Genomic DNA, 20,573 nt, shown 5'->3' with positions numbered 1-20,573 from the left:
AAGTCTGATAACACCTCCTCAATGACTTTCTCAAAAGAGCATCTTCTTATTTCCAGCTGCTTGATCCGCTCTAGCTGTCTCCCCAGGGGGACCCCAGTGCTGCACATGGGTGAAAGGGAAATTCAGGCGAATTCACCTGATGGATAAAAATGCTCACCAAACTCAGGAGACAAACAAAAGAGCACAGTGCGAGCTTCAGTAAAGAGTTAGGAAATATAGGAAAGAAACCAAGGATTTATTTTATTTAACTTATTTTTAAAAATCAGTATCCCTTGGTTTTTTAAAAAATATTTATTTGTATTTATTTATTTTGGCTGTACCTAGTCTTAATTGTGACCAGGAATCAAACCCAGGTCCCCACATTGGGAGCTGAGTCTTAGCCGCTGGACCGCCAGGGAAGTCCCTAGTTTTTATTTTATATTGAACTATAGTTGATTTACAATGTTGTGTTTCAAATATCCAACTAAGTGATTCAGTTATACATATATCCATTCTTTTTTCCCATATATTCATTCTTTTTCAGGTTCTTTCCCCATATAGGTTATTACAGAATATTGAGTAGAGTTCCCTGTGCTATACAGTATATCCTTGTTGATGATCTGTTTTTTATTTTTTAGTAACTTTTATTGGCATATAGTTGCTTTACAATGTTGTGTTAATTTCTGCTGCATGGCAGCTGAATCAGCTACTCATATACACTTCTCCCCTCTTGTTTTGGATTTCCTTCCCATTTAGGGTCACCACAGAGCACTGAGTAGAGTTCCCTGTGCTGGGCAGTAGGTTCTCACTAGTTATCTACTGGAATCGTCTTTTTTTATATATCCTAGTGTGTATGTGTTAGGCTTCCCTGGTGGCTCAGACAGTAAAGAATCTGCCTGCGAGGCAGGAGATACATTAATTGCAACTCCTAACTCATCCTCCCTCCATGTTTCCCCTTTGAAGTCTGAATCAGTTTCTGTTTGGTAATTAAGTTCGTTCATGTCATTGTTTTCTTAGATGCCACATCTGAGTGACGTCATACGACATTTGACTTGCTTCACTTAGTATGATGATCTCTAGTTGCATCCGTGTTGCTGCAAATGGCATTATTCATTTTTATGGTTGAGTGATTTTCCGTTGTGTATGTACCACATCTTCTTTATTCCTCTGCCCATGGACATTTATTTTTATTTTTTTTAAATTTTATTTTAAAACTTTACATAATTGTATTAGTTTTGCCAAATATCAAAATGAATCCGCCACAGGTATACATGTGTTCCCCATCCTGAACCCTCCTCCCTCCCCATACCATCCCTCTGGGTCGTCCCAGTGGTTGCTTCATGTCTTGGCTATTGTAAATAGTGCTACTATGAACACTGGGGTACATATGTCTTTTTGAATTATGGTATTCTCAGGAGATATGCCCAGGAGTGGGATGGCTGGATCATATGGTAGTTCTATTTTTAGTTTTTTAGGGAACCTCCATACTTTCATGCATTGGAGAAGGAAATGGCAACCCACTCCAGTGTTCTTGCCTGGAGAATCCCAGGGACGGGGGAGCCTGGTGGGCTGCCGTCTATGGGGTCGCAGAGAGTCGGACACGACTGAAGCAACATAGCAGCAGCAGACTGTTCTCCGTCGTGTCCGTACCAGTTTACGTTCCCGCCAGCAGTGTAGGAGGGTTGCCTTTTCTCTGCACCCTCTGCTGCATTTGTTTGTAGATCTTTTCAATGATGGCCATTGTGACTTGTGTGAAGTGGTACCTCATTGTAGCTTTGATTGCATTTTTCTACTGATTAGTAATGTTGAGCGTCTTTTCATGTGCTTTTTGGCCGTACACACACACACACACACACACACACGCACACACGTATTTATCTTCTTTGGAGAAATGTCTGTTTAGATCTTCCACCAGTTTTTTGATTGGAATTTTTTTCTTTTGTGTTGAGCTGCATGAACTGTGTTTATATTTTGGAGATTAGCCCTGTATCCGGCTACTTCACCAGATTCGTAGGTGAGCTCTAGTAGTTTTCTGGTGTGACCGTTAGGCTTCTCTATGTATAGCATCATGTCATCTGCAAGCAGTGACAGTTTTCTTCTTTTCCAATCTGAATTCCTTTGACGTCTTTTTCTTCTCTGATTACCGTGGCTCGGACTTCTAAAACTATGTTGAGTAAAGTGGTGAGGATGAACATCCTTTTCTGCTTCCTGATCTTAGAGGAAATGCTTTCAGCCTTTTTCTACTGAGAATGGTGTTAGCTGTGGGTTTGTCCTGTATGGCCTTTGTCTTGTTGAGGTAGGTTCCCTCTCTGACCACTTTCTGGAGAGTTTTTTTCATAAATGGGTATTGATTTTTTTCAAAGATGTTTCTGCGTCCACTGAAATGACCATATGGTTTCTATTCTTCAGTTCCTTATAATGTGGGTACCACATTGATTGACTGATTGGTGTATGTTGAAGAATCCTTGCTTCCCTGGGATAAATCCCAGTTGATCATGGTGTATGATGCTTCTAATGTGTTGTTGGATTCAGTTTGCCTGTATTTTGTTGATGATTTCTGCATCTGTGTTCGTCAGTGGCATTGGCCTAGAAGTATCTTTTTTGTGGTATGTTTGTCTGGTTTTGGTATCAGAGTGATGGTGGCCTCATAGGATAAACTTGGGAATGTTCCTTCATCTGCAGTATTTTGGAAGAGTTTCAGAAGGACAGGTGTTAGCTCTTCTCTAAATGTTTGAATTCATCTGTGAAACCATCTGGTCATGGACTTTTGTTTATTGGAAAATTTTAAATTACAGTTTCAATTTAATACTTGTGATTGGTCTGTTCATATCTTCTATTTCTTCCTGGCTCAGTCTTGGAAGGTGGCACCTTTCTGAGAATTTGTCCATTGTGCATTTTGGAGGAATATAGTTGTTTGTAGTAGTTGCTTATGATCCTTCGTATTTCTGTCAGTTGTAACTTTTCTTGTTTTATTTCTAATTTTAGTGATTTCAGCCCTCTCCCTTTTTTCTTGATGAGTCTGGCTAAAGGTTTATCAATTTTGTTTATCTTTTCAAAGAACCAGCTTTTAGTTTCATTGATCTTTTCTATTATTTTCTTCATCTCTATTGCATTTATTTCTGCTATGATCTTATGATTTCTTTCCTTCTACTAACTTTGGGCTTCGTTTGTTCTTTCTCCAGTTACTTTAGGCACAAGGTTGGTTTGAGATTTTTCTTGCTTCCTGAGGTAAGATTGTATAGCTATAAACATCCCTCTTAGAATTGATTTCAGTTCAGTTGAGTTGCTCAGTCATGTCCGACTCTTTGCGATCCCATGAACTGCAGCACACCAGGCCTCCCTGTCCATCACCAACTCCCAGAGTTTACCCAAACTCATGTCCATTGAGTACTCTTGCCTGGAAAATCCCATGGATGGAGGAGCCTGGTAGGCTGCAGTCCATGGGGTCACGAAGAGTCAGACACGACTGAGCGACTTCACTTTCACTTTTCACTTTCATGCATTGGAGAAGGAAATGGCAACCCACTCCAGTGTTCTTGCCTGGAGAATCCTAGGGACAGCAGAGCCTGGTGGGCTGTCGTCTATGTGGTCACACAGAGTCGGACACGACTGAAGTGACTTAGCAGCAGCAGCAGCATATCCAGTGAGTCCGTGATGCCTTCTAACCATCTCATCCTCTGTCGTCCCCTTCTCTTCCTGCCTTCAATCTTTCCCAACATCAGAGTCTTTTCAAATGAGTCAGTTCTTTGCATCAGGTGGCCAAAATATTGGAGTTTCAGCTTCAACATCAGTTCTTCCAATGAACACCCAGGACTGATTTCCTTTAGGATGGACTGGTTGGATCTCTTTGCAGTTCAAGGGACTCTCAAGAGTCTTCTCCAACACCACAGTTCAAAAGCATCAATTCTTCTGCACTCAGCTTTCTTTATAGTCCAACTCTCAGATCCATACATGACTACTGGAAAAACCATAGCCTTGACTAGATGGACTTTTGTTGACAAAGTAATGTCTCTGCTTTTTAATATGCTGTCTAGGTTACTCATACTCTCCTTCCAAGGAGTAAGCGTCTTTTAATTTCACGACTGCGATCACCATCTGCAGTGATTTTGGAACCCCAAAAGATGAAGTCTGACACTGTTTCCACTGTTTACCCATCTATTTCCCATGAAGTGATGGGACCAGATGCCATGATCTTAGTTTTCTGAATGTTGAGCTTTAAGCCAACTTTTTCACTCTCCTCTTTTACTTTCATCAAGAGGCTCTTTAGTTCTTCACTTTCTGTCATAAGCGTGGTGTCATCTGCATATCTGAAGTTATTGATGTTTCTCCTGACAATCTTGATTCCAGCTTGTGGTTCTTCCAGCCCAGGGTTTCTCATGATGTACTCTGAGTATAAGTTAAATAAGCAGGGTGACAATATACAGCCTTGACGTACTCCTTTTCCTGTTTGGAATCAGTCTGTTGTTCCATGTCCAGTTCTAGCTGTTGCTTCCTGACCTGCATACAGGTTTCTCAAGAGGCAGGTCAGGTGGTCTGGTATTCCCATCTCTTTCAGAATTTTCCACAGTTTATTGTGATCCACACAGTCAAAGGCTTTGGCATAGTCAATAAAGCAGAAATAGATGTTTTTCTGGAACTCTCTTGCTTTTCCATGATCCAGTGGATGTTGGCAATTTGATCTCTGGTTCCTCTGCCTTTTCTAAAAGCAGCTTGAACATCTGGAAGTTCACAGTTCATGTATTGCTGAAGCCTGGCTTGGAGAATTTTGAGCATTACTTTACTAGCATGTGAGATGAGTGCAGTTGTGTTTGATTTGCTGTGACCCATAGATATTGGATTGTTGTGTTTTCATTGTCATTTGTCTGTAGGTATTTTTTATTTCCTCTTTGATTTCTTCAGTGATCTATTAGTTGTTTAGTAACGTATTATTTAGCCTCTCTGCGTTTTTGTTTTTTAGTTTTTTTCTTGTGATTTTTTTCTTTTAATCTTGTAGCATGTGATGGAAAAGCTGCATGATATGATCTCAGTTTTCTCACATTTGGGCTCGCTTGGTGGCCCAGTGTGTGATCTCTCCTGGAGAATGTTCCGTGTGCCCTTGAGAAGAATGTGTATTCTTCCGCTTTCAGATGGAATGTTCTGTAAATATCAATTAAATCCATCTAGTCTAACGTGTCATTTAAGGCCAGGAGGTGAAGGGGATTACTAGATAGAAACTTCCGGTTATAAAATGAATGTAACAGGGATGTAATACACAGCACAAACAGTACAGTCAACAGCATGGTAATAACTCTGTGTGGAGACAGATGGTAAGTGGACTGACGGCGTTGATCAGTTCATAATGTATGTGATTGTCGAATCACTATGTTGTTACCTGAAACTAATATAACACTGTAAATCAATCACGCAGTCATACTTCAGTAAGGGAAAAGAGACTCTCCAAGTGAAGTCACATTATGAAGGATTTCCACATATACATTTAGGGGGGCACAATTCACCCCATGAAAGGTGGCAGCAACTCACTTTGAAATGTGGTAGTCCTTGCCAGCTGTTGTTGGATGCCATCAGCCAAAACCAAGACAGAAGTTCTCATTTTGGGGGGGACAATTATAACACACAATTCACTGAACAAAAAAAGATGGTATTTATACATATTTGGTTGTATATTTACTTTGTTGTTCAGTCGCTCAGTTGTGTCTGACTCTTTGCGACCCCGTGGACTGCAGCATGCTAGGCTTTCCTGTCCTTCACCGTCTCCCAGAGCTTGCTCAATCTCATGCCCATTGAGTCAGTGATGCCATCCAACCATCTCATCCTCTGTCGCCCCCTTCTCCTCCTGCCTCCTATCTTTCCCAGCATCAGGGTTTTTTCCAATGAGTCAGCTCTTCGTATCAGGTGGGCAAAGTATTGGAGCTTCAGCCTCAGCATCAGTCCTTCCAATGAATATTCAGGGTTGATTTCTTTTAGGATTGACTGGTTTGATTTCCTTGCAGTCAAGGGACTCTCAAGAGTCTTCTCCAACACCACAGTTCGAATTAGATGTTGGGTTTCTGAGAAATGTGTTGTGGTTTTTCTGAAGGTAGAAATAGATGCATACTATCCACCCAAGGTGTCTTGAGTTGCGAAGCGGGTACTTGTTCTGTGTGGTGTATATCTAAGCACCTATCCTCTGCTAAACAGCACTCAGTCAGCATTTCTTGTAACATGGGCCACATAAATACAGTGTCACAAGATGTTCTGTGAGTGGAAAATGAAAGAAAATCCACATAAGGAATGTTATATACTTTATTCCCTTCTTAGAGACTCACCAGACAGGATATGAATGCACAAAAGCACGCATCCTGTTAAGTGCCTTTCTTCCTGCGATTCATTGCCAAGCTTTCTCTTGCAGAAGCATCAGAATCAATACTGCGCTTCTGGGAACAGTCCCCTGAGAGGCCAGCCTTGTCTCCATACTCCCCTCACTGTCAGCACAGGCCACCCCGCTCGGCTGGACCAGGTGCTGGGAGGCCCGGGGGAGGCTGGGAGCTGCAGCACTTCTGACTCCATCCCCCGAATAGGGGTCCCCACCCAGATGCACCAGCTGTCAATGATGCAACAAAGCCATTCCCTTCCCTCTCTGAGCCGCCATTGTCTTATCCAGAAAATACAGACATCTGGACCCCATAACCTACTAGTCATAATCTAGAATCAGAGAATTAATCCCTATAGAACAAAGTAATCCCCATAGAATAAAACCATTAGCCCCATCCAGTGTCAAGTTCTAATGCAACTTTTGGCTCCAGGAGCCTCGTGTGTGGACGTTTCTGAAAGGGACCTAGATTCTTCTCTGGCTTTATTGGTTGAGATACCACTCTGGTTTTGAGACCTAGTTTGAAATCCTTGACTTCAAAGGGTTTCCTAAGATTCTTTCTTTAAAAAAAAATTTTTTTAATGGCTGAGCCTTAGTTGCGGCATTCGAGCTCTCAGTTGCAGCATGTGGGGTCTAGTTCCCTGACCAGGGATAGAACCCAGGCCCCCTGCATTGGGAACGCAGTCTTAGCCACTGGACCACCAGGGAAGTCCAAGATTCATCCTTCACATAACCTGTGCAAAATAATTTCTGCCCACACATCCCCCACCACCCTCCTTTCCCAGAGTTCAGGGAGCAGGACACAGAGATGGGGGAGAAAGGATAAAGCCTTTGTGGCTTTGACCTGCTGTGTGATGCAGAGGTGATGGTGGGCGCAATTTGGGAATAGCTGTCATGGGAAGGATCAGAGAAGCTGCAAGAGTTAAAAAAGCACGTGGTCAGGAGCTCTGAGTGTCCCATGAGATCACACAGGGTCCTCTGGACAGGCCTGCATGGCACCATCCAGAATCTCAAGATGTTAGGCGCAGGGTCAGGTGTAGATTCTGAGGCCATGGGCCCAGCCTCTGTCACCATGCCGGAAGGGGAAGCTTGGTGCCCACTGCTGCCAACTCGAGGGGACCAGAGCAGGCTGCTGTGCATGTGTTTCTAGACAAAGTCACTCCCATCCTGCAAATGAGCACCCAGATGGCTTGTACCGAGGTATCCCCAAAGCTCCCCCTGTCTCCTCCTTGGAGCATCTCCACCGTCTGAGTGCAAGTCGATGCAGCAACTTGGTTTTGATGTAGATTTTTAAAAATTAATTAAATTATTTTCTGGCCATGCCGGGTCTTCACTGTTGAGCACCAGCCCTCACTGGCTGCCGCGAGCAGGGGCTGCTCTCCGTCACAGTGTGCGGGCTCTGCGGTGCGGGGGCTTCCCTTCTTGTGGGGCAGGGGCTCCCGAACGCTGGTCAGTAGTGGTGGCGCCCCGGCACGTGGGGTCTTCCCGAACCAGAAATCAAACCTGTGTGCCTTGTGTTGGCAGGTGGATTCTTAACCATTGGACCACCAGGGAAGTCCTGATGTGGCTTTTAACACGAAATTAACTCGCAGGTGTTTGGAGGCACGTTTCAGATGGACCCCACTTTAATAAAGAGGTGTATACCAGCCCTTTGAACTGAGAGAAAGCTGATAAATTAGGGCAGCAACTCTACATCAGGAAGGACAGGAGAAAAGAAGGGAGGGAGGGAGGGAGATGAGTAGTGGTAATAGAGGTAAGTAGTCACTGGTTACCCACGAGGTCACTAGTGGAGGGACGGAGGGAGGGAAGGACCGCTAGCAGTGCTTGAGTCAGGGGGGAATTTGTATCAAGAGAGCCTATTTTTTGCCAGCTAGTTTCAGATGCATTTCCCGAGGGGTGCACCTTGAAACAGAAGCAGCTGTTTTCCCATTAATCAGACACATTCAGACACACAGACACACACAGACACAGACACACACAAACACAGACACACACACAGACACATGCACGCACCCACACGCACACCCTATCCAAACAAGCGGAGCGCCTGCTGGTTGGCCCAGCTAAAATATGTGTTCTCGTAGCGCCCTCTGGTGTCCAGACTGTGAAATAACAGAAAGCCTGGGCGGTTCCGCTGGAATTCCTGGGCGGAATGGCCATCATCACCGCCGGTGGGGCCTAAGCCACACTAACCCTTACATACACAGGCCTGCTGCATTTCTTAGAGATTTCTCAGCTCCCAACTGCCACGAGATGAGGAATTATAGCTGTAGTTTCCTTTCTGAGTTCAGGTTAGGGACTTTTGCCCAGGGTATGTCACTAGTTACCCACGAGGTCGGGATATATATTTTATTATCAGGGGATAGGTTATGATCCTTCAAATTATAACCCAGTAGACCCCAGTAAATAGTACTGACAGTTTATATACAGGGACCTCATCCTTTCAGTTTGCATATTTCCACTGTACACATGAGGAAGCCCAGAGTCACAGAACACGTTAAAAGTGAACTACAATTTTGAGCCAAACCTGACTCTCTCCCATGTTCTGGAACCATATCATGCTCACTCCTAAGAAATGTTTATGAAACAGCTGGTGTGGGTTCATGACATCAGTATTAAGAAGGGTTTCCCAGGAGAACTGAAAACGGGTATTTAAAGAGATGCTCGTACCCAGATGCTCACAGCGGTTATCATTCATAGTAGCTAAAAGGTAGAAGCCCTCCAAATGTCTGTCAGCTGCAGAATGGATACAATGTGATGACATCCAGGCAATGCAATAGTATTCAGAAAAAGGAGTGAAGCACTGACATGTGCTATGGCATGGATGGACCTGGGAAACAGGCCAAGTCAAAGAAGCCAGACCCAGCGGGTCACATGCTGTGTGATTCCACGTAAATGGAGTGCCCCGAATAGGCAGGTCCATGGCAGATGAGTGCTGCCAGGGTCTAGGGGAAGCGGGGCAACCGGAGGGGCTGCTGAATGGGGACAAGGCCTCCTTTTGGGGCTGATGAAAATGTACTCTAATTATATAGAGGTGGTGGCTGCGTAACATTGCGAATGTTCTCAATGCCGCTGGATTGCACACTGTAAAGTGGTTAATTTATGTTTTATAAGTTTCATCTTAATATAAAAAAGTTCTTGTTTATTTTTAAATTAATTTTAATTGGAGGATAATTACTTGATAATATTGTGATGGGTTTTGCCAGGCATTGACAAGAATCAGCCACAAGCATGCCTGTGTCGCCCCCATCCTGACCTCCTCTCCCACCTACACTGTCCCTTGTTTAGAAAGAGAATGAATGAAGGGGTTTCACATATCTCTTCAGAACGTTGAAGAGTTTCCCAGTCTGCCTTAAGACAATTAATAAAACAACTTTTTCTGAACATCTACTCTGTCTGAAGCACTATTGTAGGAGTTGAGGACTAAGCCTCGGTGGGGAGTGGGGCAAGAGAGTACCATCTCTTTGGCAGATGTGACATTTCCAGAGGGAAGTCAGACAATAAATACATTGTCAGACAAGGCAAGGTATGTTGTTTATTAAGTTGTAATAAGTGTCAAGAGGGAGAGAAAAGGAGTCAGTGTGTGTTGAGTGTGGGGAGTAGGCTAAGGAAGTCACCACTAAGCAGACATTGTTAGTAAAGATCTGAAGGAGACAAGCAGAGAGAGCCATGAAAATATCTGAGGGAGAGAGGTCCAGGCAGAAGAAGCTGCATGTGCACAGGTCCTGAGGCAGGATCATGGCTGGAGGCCAGTGCGGCTGGATCCATGTGAGCAAGAAGAGGGGGATGGGAAGAGTCAGTCACCAAAGCCTTAATGGCTTTTCATTCTGGCTGAGATGGGAGCCTCTGGAAGGGTCTGAGCAAAGGAATGACTCTGTCATCATGTGCGTAAAACACGGAGAACATAATCAACAGCTGTCAAGCCAACACTCACGTGACCACCACCAAAGTCACGAGCTAGGCAGTGGTCAGCCCCTTAGCAGCCCCAAGCAGACCTTCCTACCAACGCAGAGCCCCTCATACCCTGCCCTCCACTGAGCTTCCCTGCTTTTCATGGCTCTTGCTTCCTTTGTAGTTTAGCACCTATGTGCTCATCCCTAAAAAAAGTATGGTTTTTATGTTGCCTACTTTTGAATTTTTTATACATGGAATCATACTATCTGAACTTTTTATGGCTAGCTTTCAAAGTTTTTATGGCTACACTTTATTTTTCTAAGGTTAAACAGTGTTGCAAATATAATGTTTGTTCATTTTAGTTGTATAATATCCCATCACTTGTTGGAAATCACCCGAAGCTCTACTGTTTTTGTTTTGTTGAAGTATAGTTGATTTACAGTGTTGATTTCTGCTGTACAGCGAAGTGATTTAATTATACATATGTATACATTCTTTTCGGAGAAGGCAATGGCACCCCACTCCAGTACTCTTGCCTGGAAAATCCCATGGACGGAGGAGCCTGGTGGGCTGCAGTCCATGGGGTCGAGAAGAGTTGGACACGACTGAGCGACTTCACTTTCACTTTCCACTTTCATGCAGTGGAGAAGGAAATGGCAACCCACTCCAGTGTTCTTGCCTGGAGAATCCTAAGGACAGGGGAGCCTGTGGCTGCCATCTATGGGGTCGCACAGAGTCGGACACGACTGAAGCGACTTAGCGGCAGCAGCAGCAGCAGCAGCATACATTCTTTTTAAAACGTGTCTCCATTACGGTCTATCACAGGGCACTGAATATGGTTCCCTGTGCTCTGCAGCAGGACCTCGCTGCTTATCCATTCCATGTGTAATAGTTTAACAGTTTGCATCTTCCAATCCCAAATTCCCACTGCATCCTTGCCCTGCTTCCTTGGCAACCACATATGTGTTCTTTATGTCTATGAGTCTGTTTGTTTCCCAGATAAGCTCATTTGTGTCATAATTTAGATTCCACACGTACGTGATACGGAGTTTGTCCTTCTCTGATTCGCATCATGTAGTGTGATAATCTCTAGGCCCATCTATGTTGCTGCAAAGGATATTGTTTCACTCTTTCTTATGACTGAGTAATATCCATTTGATATATACGTGCCCTGTCCTCTTTACCCATTTGCTTGCCGACGGGCGTCTAGGCTGTTTCTGTGTCTTGGCTGTTGTGTTGGCTGCTGTGAACACAGGGGTGTGTGTGACCTTTTGAATTAGAGTTTTGTTCAGATATACGCCCAGGAGTGGGCTTGCTGGATCATGTGGTAGTTCCGTTTTTAGTTTTGTGAGGAACTTCTGTGCTGTTTTCCATAACGGCCGCACGAGCCTACATTCCCACTCGCAGTATCTTAGGGTTCCCTTTTCTCTAGCACTTGTTATCTGTAGATTTTGTAATGACGACCGTTCTGACTGGTGTGAGATGGGATCTCATTGAAGTTTTGATTTGCATTTCTCTAATAATTAGCGATGCTGAGCATCTTTTCATGGGCCTGTTGGCCAGCTGTATGTCATCTCCCAAAGCTCATGTTGATGGAGGCGCGGTTGTTCCCAGTCGGGTTATTACTGAAAACGCTGCTCCAAACACTGGTGCTCAGGTGACCTGCGTGTCAGTCCCCAAGCTGTGAACTCAGAAGTGGAGTTGGTGGTTGATATGGGAGAGATCTTCCTTCTAGACAAAGCCAAAGTGATATCCAGAGCGGCTGAGCTTACTCACACGCCCACAGTCATTGTTATCCTTGCCGGCAGTTGACACTATTAGATATTTTGAGTTTTGTCATTCGGGTGGGTGTGTGGCCATATCTCATCAGGATTTCAATTTGCATTTTCCTGCAGACTAATGAGGCGTGCACCATTTCACATGGAACAGATCTTTGTATTTCCCTCTTTGGGGAGTATTTGTCAAAAATTTTACCCATTTTACTATTCAGTTGTTGCTTGGTTAAAAAAAAGAACTCATGTTCTAGATATTTGTCCTTTGTTGGTTATATGTGGGCAAGTACCTCTAGTCTGTGGTTTGTCTTTTCACTGATTTTTAAAAAAATTTTATTGACATACAGTTGATATACAGTGTTGATCGTTTCTGCTATAGAGCAAAGTGAAGCCATCATACAGGTCCATACATTCACTCCTTTTAAGGGTTATCCCCATATAGGTTATTACAGAATACTGAGCTGAGTTCCCTGCTCGTCAGTAGGTCCTTATTATCTGTTTATATATAGTGGTGTGTGTCTGTCAGCCCCGACCTTCCGATTTATCTCGCCTCCTCTTCCCCCCACCACCCCAGTAACCGTAAGTTTGTTTTCTACTTCGGTGATTCTAATTCTGTTTTGTAAATAGGCTCATTTGTACCATTTAAAAAAGATTTTACATATAAGCAATATCTTACGATATTTGTCTTCCTCTGTCTGACTTACTGTGGTGTCATTTCATCAACAGAAGTGGATTTCTAAATTTTCTGGTAAAACCCACCCTTTTTGGTAAACGATTTTAGGAGTTTGGATAACTACATCTAGTCGTGTAACCGTCACCACCTTCAAACTACAGAACAGCTCCAGGCCCCCCAGTTCTCCCACCCTCACCCCCAGCAACCAGAGATCCGTTTTTCTATCTTCACACTTTCGCCTTTTCCAGAGCACCATATATAGAGATACATAGAGTTTGTAGCCTTTTGAGTCTGGTTTCTTTTCCTTTGCTTAGCATGATGCATTTGAGATTCATTGACGTTCATGGATCAGTAATTTATTCCTTTTTTATTGTTTCTGGTTCCCAGTGGTACAGCAATAGTAGAGTGGTACAGGTTTCCCCTGCTTTCCAAAAGAGGAGTGTTCCACTGACACCTTCCACGAGCTTAAACGATCTAAACTGAAGAAGTAGTTACCTTAGGGCGTGAGTCCGTGCACAGTCGCTCAGTCGTGTCCGACTCTCTGTGGCCCCATGGACTGTAGCTCACCGAACTCCTCTGTCCTTGGAATTCTTAAGGCAAGGACACTGGAGCAGGTTGCCATTTCCTCTCCAGGAGACCTTCCTAACCCAGGAATTGAATCCGCACCTCTTTCGTCTCCTGCATTGGCAGGTGAATTCTTGCCGCTTGGGAAGCCCATCTTAGGGCACGCCTTGCTACCAAATACACAAAATAAGTTGATGTAAAGCACAGATGCTCACAGATATAGTTCCAACTATGGCCTCGTGATGCTGAGGTTCTTGCTGTAGTTCCCAGAGGGGAGAGTCTGACAGCGCCACTGTTGCTGACAAGAAGATTTTTCTGTTTTTCTATTAGGAGTTTTATGGCTTCAATCCTTACAGTTAAGTCTTTAGTCCATTTCAACGTAATTTTTGTGACTGGTATAAGACAGAGTCTTGTTTCATGCTTTTGTCTGTGAATATCCGATTTTTCCCAGCATCACTTACTGAAGAGGCTTCCTTTTCTCCATTGAAAATTCTAGGCTCTCTTGTCAAATATTTGTTGATGATATATGTATGTATTTATTTCCAGGCTGTTGGTTCCGTTCTTTGGCTTATGTGCTTGTTTTTATGGTGGTACCATACTATTTTGATGACTATAGCTGTACAATAGACTTTGAAATCAAAAGTCACTGTGATGCCTCAGGCTTTGTTATTCTTTTTCCGGATTGCTTTTCTGGTCAAGTTCCTTTAAAAATTATGGGAATTTGGGAATTTTTTTCCTGTTATGAAAAATACCATTGGAATCTTCATAAGGATAGCATTAACTCTATAGATAGCTTTGGGTAGTATGGATACTGTAGCAATATTTGTTCTTCTGATCTATGAACATGGGCTGTCTTCCCATTTATCTGTGTCATCTTCATTTCCTTTCATCCATGTCTAACAGTTTTTAGTGTAGAGGTCTTCCATCTCCTTGGTTAAAATCATTCCTAAGTGTTGCATTGTTTGATGCTATTGTAAATGAAATTATTTTCTCTTTTATAGATTGTTGTTAGTGTACAGAAATGCTACTGATTTATATTTTGATTCAAAGTTACTGAATTTGTTGATCTGTTTTTTTTTTCTTTTTTTGCTGCAGCCTTTTTTTAAAATAAGTTCAGCTTCTTCATTTATTTTACTTTTTATTGAGGTGTAGTTGATTTACAATATTAGTTTCAAGTGTGTAACAGTGATTCAAAAATGCTATACGTACACTCTAAGGTTATTATAAAATATTGGCTATATTTCATGTGCTGTACAATATATCCTTGTAACTTATTTACTTCATTTACTTTTTGGGGGTGTGTTCCACTAAAATTTTATGATGCTGACTGAAATTTAAATTTGGTTTTTCCTCTTTTTTGAAATTCAAGTATGGTTCATTTAAATATTTTATTAGTTTCAGGTAAATAGCATAGTGATTCAGTGTTTTTATAAATTATACTCCATTAAAGATTATTACAAAATAATGGCTGTAGCTCCCTTGTTGTATAATATATCCCTGCTACTTATCTATTTTATACACAGTAGTTCGTATCTCTTAATACCATACCCTATCTTCCCTACCTCCCTTCCCTCTCACCACTGATAAATTCTAGTTTGTTTTCTGTACCTGTGACTTTGTTGTGTTATATATGTTCGTGTTTTGTTTTATATTCCACATGTAAGTGGTATCATTCATTATTTGTCTCTATTTCACCAAGCATAATATTTACTAAATCTGTCTACATTGCAGCCAGCAAATGGCAGCATTTCATTTTTTATGGTTAATACACCATTGTGTGTATGTACGTGTGTGTGTGTATGTCTGTATATGTGTGTATACCACATCTTCATTATCCATCATCTCTTAGTGGACACCTGGGTTGCTTCTATATCTTGCTTATTGTAAACTGTACTGCTGTGAACCTGGGGTGCTTGTATTTTATGTAGTGTTTTCATTTTTTTATGGATGTATACCCAGGAGTGGAACTGCTGGATCCTAGGGTAGCTTTATTTTTAGTTTTTTGAGGAACCTCCATATTGTTTTCCATAATGGTTACACAAATTTACATCTGCACCAAGAGTGAACAAGGCTTCCCTTTTATCTACATATTCACCAACATTTGTTCTGTAGACTTTCTAATAGTCATTCTGAGGTGAAATCTCATGATGATAGGTGTGAGTTAAAATCTCATGGTTGATTTGCTTTGGCCACCTCATGCGAAGAGTTGACTCATTGGAAAAGACTCTGATGCTGGGAGGGATTGGGGGCAGGAGGAGAAGGGGACGACAGAGGATGAGATGGCTGGATGGCATCACTGACTCGATGGACGTGAGTCTGAGTGTGAACTCCGGGAGTTGGTGATGGACAGGGAGGCCTGGCGTGCTGCGATTCATGGGGTCGCAAAGAGTCGGACACGACTGAGCGACTGAACTGAACTGAACTGAATAATTAGCAATGTTGAGCATCTTTTCATGTACCTGTTGGTCATCAGTATGTTTTCTTTGGGAAAATGTCAATCAGCTCTTCTTTCCAATTAGCTTTTCTTGATTGAGTTCTTTGGTTTTTTTGGTATTGAGTTTTATGAGATGTTTGTATAGTTTTGATATTAACCCACTGACAGTCATATTATCTGCAAATATTTTCTCCCATTCTAGGACTTTTATGGCGTCATGTCTCTCATTTAGGTCTTTAATCCATTGTGATTTTTGCCTAGGGTGTTAGGAAACATTCTAATTACTTTATTTTACATTATTTGTCTAGTTTTCTCAGCAGCACTTACTGAAGAGATTGTCTTTTCTCCATTGTATATTTTTACCTCCTTTGTCATAGCTTAATTGACCATAAGAATATAGGTTTCTTTCTGGGCTCTCTATTCTGTTTAATTGACACGTTGGTCTGTGGGGCTGGGTCCTGGGCTCCCTGGTGGGCAGAGCCATGTCCAGGGGTGACTGTGGGCTCAGGGGATCTTAAGGCAACCTGTCTGCTGGGGGGTGGGTGCTGTGTCCACGCTTGGCTGTTGGACTTGAGATGTCCCAGCACTGGTGACTACAGCCTGTTGGGCCTGGGTGGGTCTGTGGGTCCGCTAGAAGGAGGCTAATAGCCTACAGGGAGGATTCCAATGGCCCTGAGCAGCACCACCAGCCTCCAGGTGGTGAACCGAGCTCCCAGAGATGACTGCTGCCACTGCCCGTGCTCCCAGGGGGAGCTGCCGTTGTCTCCTGCCGCTCCGGGAGACTCTCCAAGATAAGTGGGCATGTCTGACTCAGGCTCCTTTCAAATCACTGCTTCTGCCCTAGGTCCCAGAGTGTGTGAGGTTTTGTGTGTGCCCCCTTTTAGAAGAAAAAATTTATTTATGTATTTGGCTGTGCTGGTCCTGGTTGCAGCACGTGGGATCTTTGATCTTCATTAGGGCATGCAGGATCTTTAGCTGGCAGCGGGATCTAATTCCCGACCAGGGATCAAACCCGGGCCCACTGCATTGGGAGCGCAGAGTCTTAGCCACTGGACCACCATGGACGTCCCTGTGTGTCCGCTTTAACAGTGATGTCTATTCTCTCTAGCTCTCTGGGTCTCCTGAAGATTCATAGGAGGCTCACAGCCAAATGCTCTGTGGGCTCATCTTCCGAGGGTGAGACCCTGTGGGCTGGGGAGCCTGACATGCGGCTCAGCCACCGGGGCTTATGGGACTTGAGTGTATCATGACTCTGCCCCTCCTGCCCATCTCATTGTGGTTCCTTCTCTCTCTTTAGTTGTAGAAGGTCTTTCCTAGCAGGTTCCGGGCTTTTTCATCAGTGGTTGTTCAGCAGATAGTTGTAATTTGGGTGTGCCTGAGAGAGGAGATGAGCTTAGGGTCTTTCTATTCTGCCATCCTGGCTGGTCTCCTGACCCATAGGTTATGCAGATGTGCAGTCTTAATTTTCGGATGCTTAGGATTTTACTAATTACTTAAAAAATGTGACTTAGATGCATTGCTGTCATAGAGATTACTCTAAATTGTCAGTCCCTTGAAACATGTTGGCATTTCCTCAATGGCTCAAACTAAAAATAGCTTAGATTTCTTTCGGCAGGCAAATGGCTAAACAAACTGTGGTTCTTACATATTAGGTGGCTGAGGCTACTTAAGCTGCCATAGCAAAGCACCACAGACCGGATGCCTTAAACAACAGAAACATTTTCTCATAGTCTGGAGACAGGAAAGACCAGGATCAAGGCTCCAGCAGGGGTTGGCTTCTGGCTCAGAGTCCTCATGTGGAAGAGGGGGAGGGTTTTTTTTGTGTGTGTGTTTGTTGTCCTTTGTAAAGACGATGCCCACAGATTCCATCAGATCAGGGCTCCATGCCCCTGATCTCATTTAAACTTAATCACTTCCTTAAAGGCCTGTTTCCAGTATGGTCACATGGGCAGTTAGGGCTTTAGTATCTGAATTTTGGGACATCCCAGGTGGCTCAGTGGTCAAGAATCTGCCTGCCAATGCAGGAGTTGTAGGTTTGATCTCTGAGTCAGGAAGATCCCCTGGAGAAGGAAATGGCACCCCACTCCAGAATTCTTGCCTGGAAAATCCCATGGACAGAGGAACCTGGCAGGCTACGGTCCATGGGGTCACAAAAGAGTTGGACACAACTTAGTGACTAAACAACAACGCATCGATTTTCGGGGGACATAACTGTGGAATACTCCTCAGCAATAAAGAAGGAAAAGCTGAACTATTGTTATACACGGCCACTTGCATATGTCTCCAGGGAAGAGTGGGAAAAAAAGCCAGTCCTACAGAGCTGTGTCTTCTATGATTCCATTTATATAGCATTTATGAAATGACAGAATTCTAGAGATGGAGACAGAGTGGTGATCGGCAGGGATTAGGGTTGGGGGGTACCACACAAGGCCCCTTGTAATATTAGAACTGCCCAAACCTTGGCTTTGGGGCTGGATGAATCTCTACTGGTGATAACATGGTAAAGAACTTAAAACAGACACACGCGAATAAGTTTAACTAAAATGGGGGGACGTGAATAAGACTGGTGGATTGTACCGTGTCTGTCTCTTGATTGTGGTCTTGCACTTAGTTTTGCAAAATGTTGCCCCAGAAGGAGACTGGGCAGAGAATCTATGTTGTTGTTCAGTCGCCAAGTTGTGTCAGACTCTTTGTGACCCCATGGACTGCAGCATGTCAGGCCTCCCTGCCCTTCACCATCTCTGGGAGTTTGCCCAAGTTCATGTCCACTGAATCAGCGAGGCCAAGGCCATCCAATCATCTCATCCTCTGTTGCCCTCTTCTCCTGCCCTTAGTCTGTTCCAGCATCAGTCTTTTCCAATAAGTCAGCTCTTCGCAGCAGATGGCCAAAGTAACGGAGCTTCAGATTGAGCATGAATCTTCCTATGAGTATTCAGGGTTAATTTCCTTTAGGATTGACTGGTTTGATTTCCTTGCTGTCCAAGCTGGGTGTCTTCCCCAGCACCACAGTTCGAAAGCCTCAATTCTTCGCTTCTCTGCCTTCTTTATTGTTCAACTCTAAATTCTTTCTTACAACTGAATATAACCTGCTGATTCCCTTCAGGCTGGCATTCCAGAAAAACCTCCTGTGAAGCTCCTTCGAAACTAGCTGTGGCCCGGGTGCGGAAAGGGTCCATCCTGGAACTAGCCAGGCATGGACCCCAGCCCCATTTCCCTCACTCACGAACACTCAGCTGGCAGGAAAGGGCTAGAGCTACAGCTGGCTGCCACACCCCACAGCTGTTATAGCCTGGTCGCTGCTGATTCATGGAAGGAGCCAGGACCTGCCCAGTGGTGCCAATTCCCTGGCGGTCTAGTGGTTAAAACTCCCTACTTCCAATGGAGGAACGCTCGAGGGGCGTTGCTGGGGGACAAGAAGGTGAAGGTGAAGGCAGGTCCAGGGAGGTGAAAAATGGGGTTTGTGGTAACAGTTGGCCAGAGGACCAGGGAAGGTTTCTTGAACACGGGGAGGAAGGGACTGGAGGAGAGCGGAGGGAAGCAGAGGGGACACTTACTGAGGGCCAAGAGGATGAGACAGCAATGGAGGAAGTTGGAATTAATGCTGAGGTCCGAGGCAGAGGGTGGTCATGTGGCTGAGTGGGGGCAGGAGGGAGACTTGAGGGTCAGAGTTGGGGACTACCTTCTGCCTCCTGCAGGTGTAGGTGATGGGCTGGAAGAGGGGACAAACACGTGGGTGCCCCTTGGCCCCACAGAGGGCCCGCGTATCAGGAAGGCAGGGTGGGGGACCCTCCCCTGCCCTCTGGAGAGTGAGTGGAGGCTGCAGCATGTAGATGGTGCTCCGTCTCAATTCCAGGACATGTAAGTGGGCTGGAGCTAGAGAGAAATGCTCAACAAAAAGGGAGAGGAATTCGGGTGCCGCTGTGGAGTCCCTGAAAGTTCTGTTTATAAGTAGAATCTGCCCTCACAGGCAAGACCTTTGGTCCCTGGCCCCCAAAGTTCTTTCTGAATCCGGCTTTGGGGGCTGCTTCTTGTGATACCTCCTTTCTGGCCTTCTCTCAAGCATCACTTGCACTTCCCCATTTTTATCTTGGCATTTCTTTTCTTCCTTGAACATTAGCAAATAAAATCCTATCCAGCCTTAAAAACCCAATCTGTTTGAACTAAGAGAGAGATTACCAATTAGTTGATTAAGTCGTCTCTTGCCTTCTTTCCCTTTTTCGAGGTGAGATTACCAACGGGTGTGATGGCTTTACCTGGCTTCAATCCATTATATCCCTGGTTGCATCTAAGCCCGCAGGCACCTTCCAGAAGGAACTCGGAGGCGCCATACCTGGCCGTTAGCAGGAGTGCAGGGGAAGCAAACGGAGACAAAGACACATCTCCCACTCTCCGGGTGGAAGCCTGTCAGAGCAGAAGGGGGTTTGGGAAACTCAGGAGCAAAGGAGAAGTGGGCTGCAGCCACACCTGGCTGGAACAGAAGGCTGCATTCCATTAACTCAATGTTCTTGAAAATGCCTTGCTGCCCATCAGCCTCGCTCAGGGGCTCTTTCGCCACAGTCCTCACTTTTCACAGCTTTTATCGCTGTCTGTCTTCCCTTGGATGTAAGCCCACGGGGGCAGTGGGGGGCGGAGGAGGAGCCTTGTCCTCTAGGCTTCTGCTGTAGCCCCAGCCCCTAGCAAGAACCTGGCCAACAGAATGCCCTCCTGGTTTCTCAAATAGATGAATGTCCGTTTACTCTACACCCACCAATGGATTCTGGAACCTTCGCTGCTGTGAGGGTGTGTGTGAATCCCAGCAGATGGCATCTTAGTTGCATTAATACAGACCCACTGGGGTGACAATCTGTCTAAATGGATGAAAATTCCACATTACAACGGACTTTTGAGGACTGCCCGTTTATTGCCTGG

General features: G+C 44.4%; 1 protein-coding gene across 26 annotated transcripts in view; it reads left to right on the top strand.

The window, feature by feature from the left end:
* The window catches only part of LOC147345033 (uncharacterized), a 57,086-nt gene that overhangs the window by 18,684 nt on the left and 17,829 nt on the right, over positions 1-20,573 (top strand). Inside the window, exon 3 of one of the 26 annotated variants that reach the window (XR_015154486.1) lies at positions 19,888-19,909. The exons of the other annotated variants lie outside the window; for them this stretch is intronic. The gene's annotated coding sequence lies outside the window, so the exon portion shown is untranslated. Of the gene's footprint in view, positions 1-19,887; positions 19,910-20,573 lie in introns of those variants that run through there. 26 annotated transcript variants of the gene reach the window in all.

This window comes from Bos grunniens, chromosome 25, assembly GCF_055505025.1.
Source record: "Bos grunniens cultivar Pamir isolate PY7600 chromosome 25, Bosgru_T2T1.0, whole genome shotgun sequence".
NCBI classification, from domain to species: domain Eukaryota; kingdom Metazoa; phylum Chordata; class Mammalia; order Artiodactyla; family Bovidae; genus Bos; species Bos grunniens.
The sequence above is the reverse complement of the archived record's forward strand: the minus strand, read 5'-3'. Positions and strand labels throughout refer to the sequence as shown.